Here is a 13,656-nt window from a genome sequence, read left to right as displayed (position 1 = left end):
AAAAGGCAATAAAATGTGAGTAAAAAAGCTTAAGTGATTCCCTGAGATCCTTAGAGTCCTAGGGTTTGAAATGTTGCATAGAGAAAAACCAAGCTGTACTGAGGTGGGGATAAGAGGTAGTCTGTGAATCTGACTCAGGAGTCATTTGCTTATGCACACTAGTCTCACAGGGTGTGATAAAAAAATCATACATTAATATATTTGTGTAGTATGATCTAAGAATGTGTCCATTTTGCAAATGCCAAGAGCTAGTGGCAGAGCTTGAAAACCGGTGACCACAGGCATGTTTCATTTGGCCCATACAATATTATTAGGGAAAAAAAATTAGTTGCCAATATTTAAAAAACTTCAAAATCTGGCAGAGCTGGACTTATATTCCCACAAGGTAGCCTCATTAGAAGAGGAATGTGCTTACCCAGCACCCATCAGTCCTTAATGTCTTATACCTGACTTGCATATTAATTGGGATAGTGGTTATGCCACAGTAACAAATGACTAAAACATCTCTGGCTTACTAGAAAAGTTTGTTTCTTGCTTGCATTGCTTATCCATGGTGGGTTGACTGTGTTTCTCCTCCACATCATCTTCACCCCAGCACCAGAGCAGGGAGCAGTCTCTCTGGAGCATCACTGGAGTGAGGAAAGGGTACATGAGAAAAAATACACTACCTCCTAAAGTATCTGCTGTTATTTCATTGCCCAAAGCAAGTTCCATGGCAAACGTGAAGGCATTGGGGCAGGGAAGTGTAATCCACCCTCAGGGAGAGGCAGCTAATATTTATGTACAATAGTCTACCACAACCCCTTTGCTTAGATGACCTGTCTCCATAGACACTTCAGTGTGACCACTCTGGGCTAAGGAACTTGAGAATCTAGTTTTATCATGGCCAGAAGCATGAGGGCTACTCGAAAGCTTACAATGCTACAGCTGTCACCACTACATTTGTTTTATCATTCTTTAGAGCCATGTGTTCTTAAATCGGTTAATATTTCACAGGCTTTTCCTTCGATACTCTTTACTTCTTATTTCAGGCTCCACCTGGGCAAGGCACACTAACTATGATAGCAGTGTCAGAAAGCCAGGCTGTGTGATAGCTCTAGCTCCACTCTTCACCGCACTTAAGCACTGGCTTCCAGTGGGTGGGGTGTGCGCCCAGACTGAGCTGTCAGCTGTGTATTGCAGCATCGTTGAAGTCTAAGGCTTTACCATAAAGAACAGGTAAATGATTAGGCATGTGAAGCTCAACATTACAAACTGTCTGTGTACCCAGCTCTGCTCATGGAAATGTGGAAAGCACAAGCCTTGTTGGAGAGCACGGGGACTACCAGAGGATGTAGATTTGAGTGCCAAATTGTGAGGTATTCCTTTAGTTTACCAGTTGCCAGTGTGGACTGGCATCGGCAGGGGTAGGCTCTGTGAGGTGATCAAATTTATATAGGAGTTGACATATGGAAGGAGAACATTGTGCATGAGTTCAAAGTTACTACTGGTTTCACCTAAATTCAGAATCTCTGGAAGTCAGATGGGCTTATACAATATTATAGAGTTGGTTAGCTGCCTTTAAAATGTTTTTAAAGTTTTCTATTGAAATATTTTTATCAGGTCTTGAGTCCCACTTAATTCTGACTAGCAGGCGGAATATGGAAGTGCCGTGGGGCTGGGTGGCTCACGCCTGTAATCTCAACACTTTGGGAGGCCGAGGCAGGCAGATCACCTGGGGTCAGGAGTTTGAGACCAGCCTGGATTACATGGTGAAACCCCATCTCTACTAAAAATATAGAAAAAAAAAAAAATAGCCGGGCATAGTGGCAGGTGCATGTAATATCATCTGCTTAGGAGGCTGAGGCAGGAAAATCGCTCGAACCCAGGAGGCGGAGGTTGCAGTGAGCCGAGATTGCGCTATTGCACTCCAGCCTGGGAGACAAGAGCAAAACTCCATCTCAAAAAAAGAGAAAGTGCATTGGTTACGCTCAGCAGCCACAGGGCTGTTCCTCCCCACCTTGCATGTCTTCTCACATTCTTCAGCATGCACTGCCCATGATGTGCTGCAGTAGTTTTATTTCCACTAGTCATTCTACAATTTCCTGTCCTGAGGAGCCCTAATTTAGATTTCACACAGAGGCTGGTGGTATTCCCCTCACTTTGACGGTAGTGGGTAGGGAACTGATGTATCCTGTGCCTGGGAGAGCACCTGGAAAGTGGCAGGCACTGAGTTACATGTTGTGAAATGAAACGAATGATTGGAGGGATGTATGGGTTTGGAGAACCACATGATCCATCCTTCTCTTCTCAGTTACATTCTCCTTTATTCCATCCTCTTACTGGCGTTGAGAGAGATGGGATGAAAATGAGGTAGATATCTGACTTGCCAGAAAGAAGGATTTCAAATAGCATAGCATCCATTTGCCTTCTTTTCCTTCCTCTAATGATATTAAACAGAGATGTGGGATAGAAATGAAGAAAGTAGGTTGGATTTTAGAGGAAACAGGGAAAGGAGGAGGAGCTGTGGTGAATGGTGAAACACATTTACTCAGCTACACCAAGGTGGAGGCAACCAAATTAACTTTGTCATAGACAGGAAGGTTCATGATGGGTTATCCACACTCTTGCCTGGTTTCTCAGTGGCCAGTCAATGATGAGGATGAGCACCATCGCCCATGGCCACATGAAGAATGGCCACTTCAGCAGCGTGACTGTGTGCCCTTTGCTCATGAGGTATTGGTACATCCATACCGCAATTATTAAGGACTTTTTGGCTAAAGAGATCGTGCAACTGGAATGGGCCAGTGGAGGTTGGTGACACAAGCTAGTCCTTGGTGAATGAAGTCATTAGAATCAAAAGCTGTGCTTTCCTTAACTTTCCAAGTTGGTTGAGCCTGTAAAGAAAATGGTATAGAGTAACATTCCCTATTTACTGCTCCTTGCCCTCTGATATTTGCTGACTCATTCATTCTTGCACTCAACAAATATTTCTTGAGCACTCATAAGGTGTTAGGCACTATCCTGGGTACTATAGATATAGCATAGAACAAAACGAAGTCCCTGTCCCCAGGGATTGTACAGTCTAGTATGAAGACCTGGTGGCATACATCATGTGACAGAACATTTTTGAAAAGCTGGCAAGTCATTATTCTGTCTCAGCTCTCAGAATTATGCCAATGGTTGAATTAGATGACAAAGAAGAAGTGGTAATTGAGGATGCTGGGGGGGAGGGGGGAATCAGGCAGGGAGATCATGTTTTTTGGGATATCAGAGTTCCATGGTGGTCCTAGAAAAGAAGTCCTCAGAGGTATTGCTTCTGGTGTGCTTCCTGTGGCATTCTAAGATAGTTCTTCTCACCGCCTTAGAATCCCCTGAGCATGTTCATCTCAACTTTGCTATGGAACTCTTTTGGAATTGGTGAGGAGTCTCAGGATGTCCAGTTGGAAATGCAACCCTCAGGGCATTTTATTCCCTAACTCAGGAAGCACTAGGGGCTGACGAGTAAAAATTCTTCACTTTATGTTCACCTGCTTGCACATATCATATGTAGCTATCAATGAATAAGTATAGCAGATACAATGGTAAATTTCATTGTACTCTATTTTGAACTATCTGCATTTAATTCTATTAAAGAAATGAAAGCTGTTGGGCTTGTTACTAAGGATACTTACCAGAATCTGCTCTATTATTTAATTTTTGTATTGGTACATATTTAGCCAGGTAACCATGTAAAGAAATTACACCACTGCCTTCCACCTCATATTATTAAAATAACTCTTGAAAAGTTTGGTTCAAATCTCAATCTTGTAAATGTTTACTTCTGGACAATTTGATCATCAATTCATGAAACAGAAGCAGTGTGATATGCCTGCGAGATTACACACCATGTAATATGCCACAGCCTCTTCAAGCAAAGCAAGAATACCAAGACTCACTCAGATAAGAAGTTAGTTTTTGGATCACTGGCTTCTTTAGAGAGACTCAGAAGATGCCTTATTATTTTTGTGATTTATTTCTGGGCTTCTCACATATCCCTGTCATACAGCCAAACATGAGCTGATGCTGATAATAGTTTATTGGCCATGGAGAAAATCCTCAGTCTTGATGGAACTCCAGGATGACACCAAATGAACAGCGAGGAACATCAGGATGCCAAAAAAGTCCTTATTTACAGAGGAAAGGAGGCTAGCTGCTTATGTGTTCAATGAAGAAATAGATGCCTCTTAAAAGTATTGAAATAATACTGCATAGTGTATTGCCATAATTTGGCAATACAGTGATAGCATATTTTAATTTAATAAATTCAATAATTTAGTTAGAATATAAAATGAAAAAAAAACAGCAAATATCCAGAACTTATCAATCACAATTCATTTTTTACAGTAATGTCAATCAATGAAAAGCTTAAATACATATTTATAAGCTGGCAGGCCAAATATTATGTTAGAAATACATAATGTATGTCACATTCAATCCACATATACATGTATAAATATATTCATATACACACATATGCAAGTTAAATCTTGAATGTCATATTTTGGATACTTCTGAGTAAACTTATGACCTTCTGCTTGATTGGAACCAAAGCATATCACATATACCTAAAGTCAAATTTTTGGGTATATAAACACAACTATTTAATACGTAAACAGGTATACATCATTGAGTTTCTGGTTCAGGATAAACACCTTCTCTCAAAGACTGAGTCAGAAATTCGTAACTCTTAGATAGGAAGTTAGGACACCTATATTCTGATCCTGGCTTTACAGGCTCAGAACTTTTGGGGAAAGTTTTTTTTTTTTAAACTTCTCAAGGGTCTAACTTTACCCATCATAAAATAATTTTGGTGCAAGGGTAGTGGCACATTTTTTAATTTGGGATACCATGCAGATGCAACCTAGCCCCATTCTTTATGCAAAGTAGATTATCTGTGCATTTCTTCTGCATTGATAGTGAGTCCTTACTGGGGACAACTCATTCCACTTGGCAACAATCTTTAATGAACAGGCAATATATAACATTGCTGAAAGTCTCTAACCACTCATTTAATTTTATAAAAGGATTATTACCATCAAAGAAAGACAGTACCTAATTCATAAAGTAGATATAAGGACTAAGTAAGTCAATGGAATGTGCTTAGAACAGAGAATAGCATGTAGTGAGCACTCCAGTTTTAGTGGTGATGATGACAGTTACTACTATCACTAATACCATATGCTAAACTGGTAACTAGAATCAAAGTTAAAACAGCCATGGTCTCTGCCTCAGTAGAATTTAGATTCACACAGTGTATGGGTTGCAAACTCATAGTCAGGACGTACAAATATAAGAAATGAGGCTGTGGCAGTGATACCTGTAGACCCCATACCTGGTTGGAGAGGGCAGGGACAATTTGGCCCCAGCAGGTTGTTACCTTCTGGGAATGAGGTCCATTGTTGCCAAATCTTGCTTTTTAAGAGAAGTTAGCAACTTGATTATGTGAAATCTCCCAACTTGTTAAGAATGGACAATAAATGTAAATTAATAAAACAAAACAAATGCTCTGTGGGCTAAAAGCAACTGCATGTTGATGGCTCCTAGAAGTGCCAGTCAAGTTTTTGACATGCTGACTATAGTATCTCCAATTCTCCACTTTTTGAGATGGCCTGAACAGATGTGGGCAAAATTTACTTGTCAATTAATCTTTAATTCTTGGCTCCCCCAAGAAATGCACAGAATTTATAAGCTGGGAGCTTGCAGGGCACATATGAATGTTAGAGAATGTCATCTCATCAGTGACCACAGAGGCACAAAGAGGACCAATGAGGTGGATTGACCAGGACTCATATGACAAGGGATTAGACAACTATCTTTTGCCAGAAAACACAAGGAGACTGTAGAGCACGGATAGGTGAAGAGTTTAACACAATTTATTTTATGCTTAAATAATCGACTAGGTCATCCAGTGTATGGTTTTTCATACATATGTCATTAGAGCTATGTGTCAATGAATGCTGATTTTATGTGAATATAATCAACAAATTAAAGAATTTCACCAAAACCCAAATAAAAATGCCCTTGAAAACACAGCAGCCTTATTAACCTAATATGACACTGCTAGAATGGTTACAAATGATTGGCTTACTGAAAGGTGTCTACATCTTATAGCCAGTACACAATACAGTAATAATTTTACAGCGTGCTGCCATTCTACTAGCTAAGAATTTCTGTTCAGTCCATTTTAAATACCCCCGACTGGGGCCTCTTATGAGCACCATCCACCTCTAAAGCGGCAAGCATTTACCCCCTTTTAAGCACTAACAGTTAGCATCCCCCCACCCCCTAAAGCAACTACCATATAGGTTATTTTTTGTTTGTTTGTTTTTAGGTCATTTCATTGAAAAACTGGCAATAGCAACAAATATTAGATGAAGGGCTTTGTGTTTACAGATAAAATCTTTTGTGTTGCAGTATATTGTAGTGTTTGCAAAATTGGAAAAGATTTAATCAAAATAAGGTGATACACATGCATCAAAATATTAGTACTCTGAAGAAAAAATTTTTCACAGAACTACAGAATTCCTCATTTTGGGAATTATTTAAATTTGCAGCAGATTTTAAAGATTTGTTTTTCTTTTTAAAATCAAGCTAGCAGTTTTGCATATACAAACATTATAATTGCTAATATACAAGAATCAGTGAAGAGTCCCCCCCCCACCCAGAATCCCTCCCTCCTCTTCTAGGGTGAAGTCACTTGAGACCCCTATTTGTTAAATGCATTTGCAATATTCTGTTTGTGTTCTAAGAGGCAGTGCCTTATCAACATTTTATTCTATTTTTCTGTTAGAATTTATACAGTGTTATTATTTACAGCAAAACTATCGATGTTTTAAAAAAGAAACAAATAGTGTTTATACCCTGACAGTTTGGGTCCAAGAAAAATAAGGCGAGCTGTTGTAGATTTAGTAATTTTAGTGTTTCTCTGTGATTTGATCATTCCATCTCCTTCTGTCCCTTCCGATGGCAGGAATTTCTTCCTTTTGTAAATGACACCAAATTACTTGAGATAAACTGTTAACAGCATGGCTTCTTGTATATACACTGCATTGCTAATTGCACACGCGCCAATCCGGAAATGAAAGTGATTTCCATGCTCTGTAAATTGGCTCATGCTAAATTAAAATGTGGGTGGTTTTCTTTTCTTTTCTTTTTGCATAAAAAAAATCATGCCATTAATGTGTGGAAGCAGCGAACACACACACACTTCTTGGTGAATTTTTACTTCCTGCTGACATTTCTTCCATGAATTTCTCAATACTGGCAGTAAAAACTTATGATCCTGTGGAAAGAGACAGTAGATAGTGAGTTTAGCTTTCTTTTTTTCTCTTTTCTTCTTCTTCTTCTTTTTTTTTTTTTTTTAAGAGAACTAGTGTAAGCCTTACTTGCCATTCAACAGAAAAGTCTTAGAGAATAGAGGCCCTCCATTCCCTATGGGGTGGTTTAACATGATGCTGCTACCTGCTTGATGCCTTAGAGGGTGTACTGGAAAGCTCTTAGAAGGCAGTGACCTTTCTAGGTGACCCTGTGACCTCCAGGAGCTTTGCTTATTATTGTATTTGTGTTTTGTAATTGTACCAGACCACGTGGTTCAACTTTTTTTTTTGAGATGGAGTCTTGCTCTGTCACCCAGGCTGGAGTGCAGTGGCCTGAAATTGGCTCACTGCAAGCTCCGCCTCCTGGGTTCACACCATTCTCCTGCCTCAGCCTCCTGAGTAGCTGGGACTGCAGGCGCCTGCCACCATGCCCTGCTAATTTTTTTATTTTTAGTAGAGATGGGATTTCACCGTGTTAGCCAGGATGGTCTCAATCTCCTGACCTCGTGATCTGCCCACCTCAGCCTCCCAAAGTACTGGGATTAGAGGCGTGAGCCACCGTGCCCGGCCCTCAACTTTTATGTAACAAAGTTGTGAGTTGTTTTTGAGTTTCCATGGACCCCCCTAGGTTGAAGGTCACATAATCTGAGCATGCCCAGATGAACTAAATATGCAACCATAGGAAGAACCTAAGTTTTCAGACTGAGGAGCTAATTAAGAAGCTTATGCCTCATGGCAGGATCCAATCAGATAGAGCCTTGGCATCACCCCATTGCAGGATCCAGTCAGATCATGCCTCATTACCCTACGCTTCTAAAACATGACCCAGCCCCCAGCTTAGAGAGGCAGATTTGAGTGGTTCCTCCTGTCTCCTTGTCAGTCAAGTGGCAATACACCTTTCTCCTGCAAAAACCTGGTGCTTTGGTGTTTGGTGTTTGACTTTCCACTGTGCACGGGCAAATACCCAGTTTGGTTCAGTGACAGTTTTAGAGACTGTGTTGGGAAGACCCTCTTCTAGTTCTGTCTGAAGCTCAGGTTATTCAACTGCTTGGGGAAGCCATTTGTAGCCCTTTGGACCTTAGTCTTATCTGTGAAATGAGGTGGCTGAGAGAGGTAATCTCTGAGACTTCCCTAAACATCAAAATGTAAGGAGTCTGGGACTTCCATGAGCAGAAAGGGCCAAGGATATGGAGTCAGGATAAAGCATCTCAGCTATTTCTGAATGCTTTGTAAATCTCTCACTTCTCCAAAAATTCAACTAATTTTTCTAAAGGAGGAAAAGTGTCATTCCTTCATTACAGTGAAATTTCTTTTCCATAACCAAATTAAAATTAAAGACAAACTTCTACCACTGCAAAGAACTTTAGCTTTTCCTGTCCCAGTCAGTCATAATAGGACAAATTAATTTTATTTGAGCTTTTCAGTGGAGGCTCCACTGAGAATGTCTTGTCTTGCTGGAGGATTCCTGCATAAAGCATCTGTGTTTTATAACCAGTCTTACTGTGTCAAAATAAATCATTCTTTGGCAGAGGTTTTCATACTTTTGTGCACTATTGTGGTATGAATTTGCCTTTTCCATAAAATGAAGTTCTTCCCATATATTGTCTCTCCTCCTTGTTCAGTGTGAAAAGCTGACAAACTTGCATGCCTGCCTCAGAACAAGATACAGCTCCTATAAAAATCCTGAGTAAGGCAAGAACAATTTTAAGAATAACCCTGCTCACTCACATATAAACAACAGACTATATTTGCAGATCTAGGACAACCTTTAGAATTCGACTTCTCTTGGGGCCCAGGCGTGTTTCCAGTGACCTTGAAGGTATTTACTTACCTCAGACAAGTATCTTCCTCTTTAGATGGGTCATCTAGGACACCCTGGTTTATGGAAATATGTTGGGTACAGCACTTCCTCTCTCTGCCCCACTACAGGCCTTGGCTTCCTTTTTAGTATTAAAAGTGCTACTGACCTCCATGCCCCAGGTCACTAATGCTTGGAGCCAAGAACATGAAAGTATCAATTCCTCCTATGTGATTTCAACACCCCTCCCCTGTGACTCTGTGAGGTTCCAAAGAAGAAAAGTGATTCACTTGGGTAGATCATCTTGCAGAGGGTGGGCAAATCAGAAGATGATGATCAGGGTTTCCTCACCTGCTTTTATCATTTAATCCTAATCTTTTAGGCACCAGGCTTCTTAGATGGTCCTATGATAATGTTACTACAGTCTCACTCCCTGCTTTCTCTAAACCCCTCCCGCTGACTTTTTGAAGCTTAATATATAATGTATATACCATACTTCAGCTATTATAAATACACACCCAGGCTGGAATGGAATGGCATGATCACAGCTAATTGCAACTCTGCCTCCCAGGTTCAAGCGATTCTCCTGTCTCAGCCTCCCGAATAGCTGGGACTACAGGTGCACGCCACCATGCCCTGCTAATTTTTTGTATTTTTAGTAGAGACGGGTTTTCACCATGTTGGCCAGCCTGGTCTTGTACTCCTGACCTCAAGTGATCCATCTGCCTCGGCCTCCCAAAGTGTTGGGATTATAGACATGAGCCACTGTGCCTGGCCTGGCTTGATAATTTTTAAGAAATTTATGTAGATGTGTGATCATCACTACTTTTCTCCATGTCTCCTAAAAACCAATCCAACTTCCCAGGTTAATTTCGTAATAAGTAGCAAGGCCTTTCTCTTCTCACCTCAATCCAAGCAAATATTATCTTTCTGGATATATTGGATATGTTTCTATCATTAAAAAAAATGCTATGAATTATGCCTACTTACATTCCAGTAAGGATGATTTGGGTGATTTTTTAAAAGTGGGAGTTAGTTCCTCTTACAAATTTTTCTTTTCTTAGTTATGCAATCAGAGCATGTTGGTCCCAACCACACTGGGTACAGGAAGGTCATTCACTGGTCAAAAGAATATATCAGGTACTAAGCTGGATAAAAAAGCATGAGAACCTTGGCTAAGTGACTGTGTACTTGCTATAAAAATATTGACACTTGGTATAAACTGTGATGACAGCGCCATCTGATGGGAAGGTGTGAGGGCAGAAGCCATCAAGATGACATTTCAGAAATAGAATTTTGAATCATTTCCCTTTTCTGGTTTAGATAATGGATATGAGATAGATGCAATTACACTTAAGTATCTGTCTTTCTTTGGGTTTTGTATGCTTTTCAAACCTAAAGGTGGGAGAAACTAAATCAGAAAACCAATCATTCCTTTTAGCCATTTCACTGTATTTTTAAGAAACATTTTAAAATATACAAAAACAGGGCCAGGCACGGTGGCTCATGTCTGTAATCCCAGCACCTTAGGAGGCCAAGGCCGGGGCGGATCACCTGAGATCAGGAGTTCAAGACCAGCCTGGACAACATAGTGAAACCCAGTCTCTACTAAAAATACAAAAAATTGGCCGGGCGTGGTGGTGGGCACCTATAATTCCAACTACTCAGGAGGCTGAGGCAGGAGAATTGCTTGAACCCAGGAGGCGGAGGTTGCAGTGAGCCGAGCTCGTGCCATCGCACTCCAGCCTGGAATGACACAGCGAGACTCAGCCTCAAACAAACAAACTTGGAAACAGCAATTCATTGGATTTTTGTGGCAGTTGATACTTTACAGTTAAATATGTACTGCATACATTCAAGTCAGGAGCATGCTCTGGTACAGAACTGATTTGTCTTTTATAGGAGAATGGACATACCTGTGGATTTTAGACCCTAATGCCTAGCTTTAAAAAGGGTCTCCTATCTTGGATTTGGCATTTGAAGGTCTCTGGTCCAGCCCAATGAATCTTTTTAGGCTTAATTCCTACTGTCCTCCACTGAGGACAGATTGTTTTGCAATCTCCAGTGGTTCTCAAACTTGGCTGCACATTAGAATCACCTGGGAAAATTAAAACAACAATATCCAGGCCACATCCCATACCAGTTTATATAGAATTTTTCGGGATGGGGCCCAGCATCAAAAATTTTTAAAAACTCTAGATAATTTGAGAGCCAGTCAAATGTACTGGAGCAGTGCTTCTCAAAGTTCAATCTGCATTACGTAGGAGTCTTTAAGTGCAGATTCTGATTCAGTAGGTCAGTGTGTCTGAAATTCTGTTTTTATTTATTTATTTTTGAGATGGAGTCTTGCTCTGTTGCCCAGGCTGGAGTGCAAAGGCATGTTCTTAGCTCACTGCAACCTCCGCCTTCCGGGTTCAAGCGATTCTCCTGCTTCAGCCACCTGAGTAGCTGGCATTAAAGGTGCCCACCACCATGCCTGGCTCATTTTTTGTATTTTTAGTAGAGATGGGACTTCACCATGTTGGCCAGGGTGGTCTTGAACTCCTGACCTCAGGTGATCTGCCTGCCTCGACCTCTCAAAGTGTTAGGATTACATCATGCCCAGCCTGAAATTCTGTATTTCTAACAGACTTTCAGGCATGCTAGTCATGCTGATACTGTGGTCCACAGACTTCACTTTGAGGATCTAGATTACATGCCAGGTATCAACTACAAATTGTTTTCCCACTTCATTGTCTTTGCTCATGATTTTGTATCCACCTATACTTGCTTCTCTGATCATCATCTGTGGCTAACTCCTCTTCTACCCTTCAAATTTGTTTCAAATGCCACCTTGAAAGTTCAGACTTCACTCTTCCTAAAGAAATCCACCTTTGTAGTTCAACTCTTACTCATCTTTAAGACTTAGCTGTGTCATGGCTTAAGGAAAGCCTGAGGCCACTGAGGACAGAGAGGTCTTTACTCTAGTCCTCTGTTTCTCTCCCTATTCACCTCTCCCTTTCCCTTCTTTTCTCTTTTTCCTTCTCTGTAGTTACAGAAATCATGGACTAAGACTTTTTTCTAAAAATTAATTTTAATTACTTTATGTAACTAAAATAAACTACAGTGCAGTTTTAATGTAATTCCCAATTCAGGTAGCTTTGTTTTTTCACTAATACCAAGAAATAGGGCTTTTTTGTTTGTTCTTTTCTGTTCACTTGTGATTAAAAAGTATCTTAAGTCAAAGGGCTAGAAAAAAATACTGGAAAACTGTTCATGTTTTAGCAGTGAGAGAAAAACATATTTTTATTAGGTAAAGGTATTTATTGTAAACTGTTCTAAAGTGGGTTAGCTAATTTAATCCTAATAACCGTGAGGTACTATTATTTTTTTCCATTTTATAGATAAGAAAATGGAGCCACAAAGCTTTTATTTATTTATTTTTTAATTCATTTAGTTTTTTTGAGATGGAGTTTTGCTCTGTCGCCCAGGCTGGAGTACAGTGGTATGATCTTGGCTTGATGCAACCTCTGCCTCCTGGGTTCAAGCAATTCTGCCTCAGCCTCCTGAGTAGCTGGGACCACAGGCACGTGCTACGACAGGCGCGTGCTACCATGCCTGGCTAATTTTTGTCTTTTTAGTAGAAATGGGCGGGGTTTCACCATGTTGGCCAGGCTGGTCTCTAACTTCTGACCTCAGGTGATCCACCTGCCTCGGCCTCCCAAAGTGCTGGGACTACACTGCGTCCGGCCAAAAAGAGAGCCATAAAGTTCTCTTAAACAGCGAACTCAAGGTTACACAGTTAATATATAGTGGAGCCAGAAATGGAAATCAAGCCTCTAGCTCTTATCTTGAAGCCAAGGCTTTTGTTAATAGGAATTTTTTAAGGGTAAGAAAAATAAAAAATATATAATACAAAAATGTATTTACTCTATATGAATTCTGGTAAAATATTCGGGAGGACAGGGCCCTGAATTTGTAGTAAAGCAATTCAGTCCATAGCTCTGACTTCTGAGAATCAGACTCAGGAAATCCAGACCTGTCATTAACTGCACTCAGCCTTAGAGATTTTGCTGTCTCTTTGTCACTGTTAATTCCTTAGTAAAGAGGAACAAGAATACCTGTTTTACTAATTTCCTGGGGCTACTATGAGAAACAAGTGATGTGGAATAATAGAAACTTTTCTGAAGTGTAAACCACCATCACATGCAGAGGATTTCACACACTGCTGTTCTCACTTCTCCCAATACTATATTCTAGCATCACTGGCTGCTGCTGCTTAGTCCACCAGCTTCTGTAATCCAAAGCTATTCAAGGTTCTATTCTTGGTTCTCTCAATACTAGTAATAGGTGACACTTATTGAGTGCTTACTAAGGAGGGTCATGGTTGGAGTTCTGCAGGAAGAGAGAGGTCAGAGGCAATTTTATTTATTTATTTATTTATTTATTTATTATTTTGAGACGGAGTCTCGCTGTGTCGCCCAGGCTGGAGTGCAGTGGCCAGATCTCAGCTCACTGCAAGCTCCGCCTCCCAGGTTCACG

At 40.5% G+C, this 13,656-nt stretch overlaps 1 protein-coding gene across 1 annotated transcript in view; it reads right to left on the bottom strand.

Moving 5' to 3' along the window:
• Window positions 1-5,872: 5,872 nt before the first annotated feature.
• ANK3 (ankyrin 3, node of Ranvier (ankyrin G)) overlaps window positions 5,873-13,656 on the bottom strand; it is a 272,063-nt gene continuing 264,279 nt past the window's right edge. Inside the window, exon 44 of the mRNA XM_011953463.1 lies at window positions 5,873-7,303. The gene's annotated coding sequence lies outside the window, so the exon portion shown is untranslated. The remainder of the gene's footprint in view (window positions 7,304-13,656) is intronic.

Source organism: Colobus angolensis, unplaced genomic scaffold (assembly GCF_000951035.1).
Source record: "Colobus angolensis palliatus isolate OR3802 unplaced genomic scaffold, Cang.pa_1.0 Scaffold361, whole genome shotgun sequence".
In the NCBI taxonomy this organism is placed as follows: domain Eukaryota; kingdom Metazoa; phylum Chordata; class Mammalia; order Primates; family Cercopithecidae; genus Colobus; species Colobus angolensis.
Note: the sequence above shows the minus strand (reverse complement) of the source record. Positions and strands in the feature narration are given on the sequence as shown.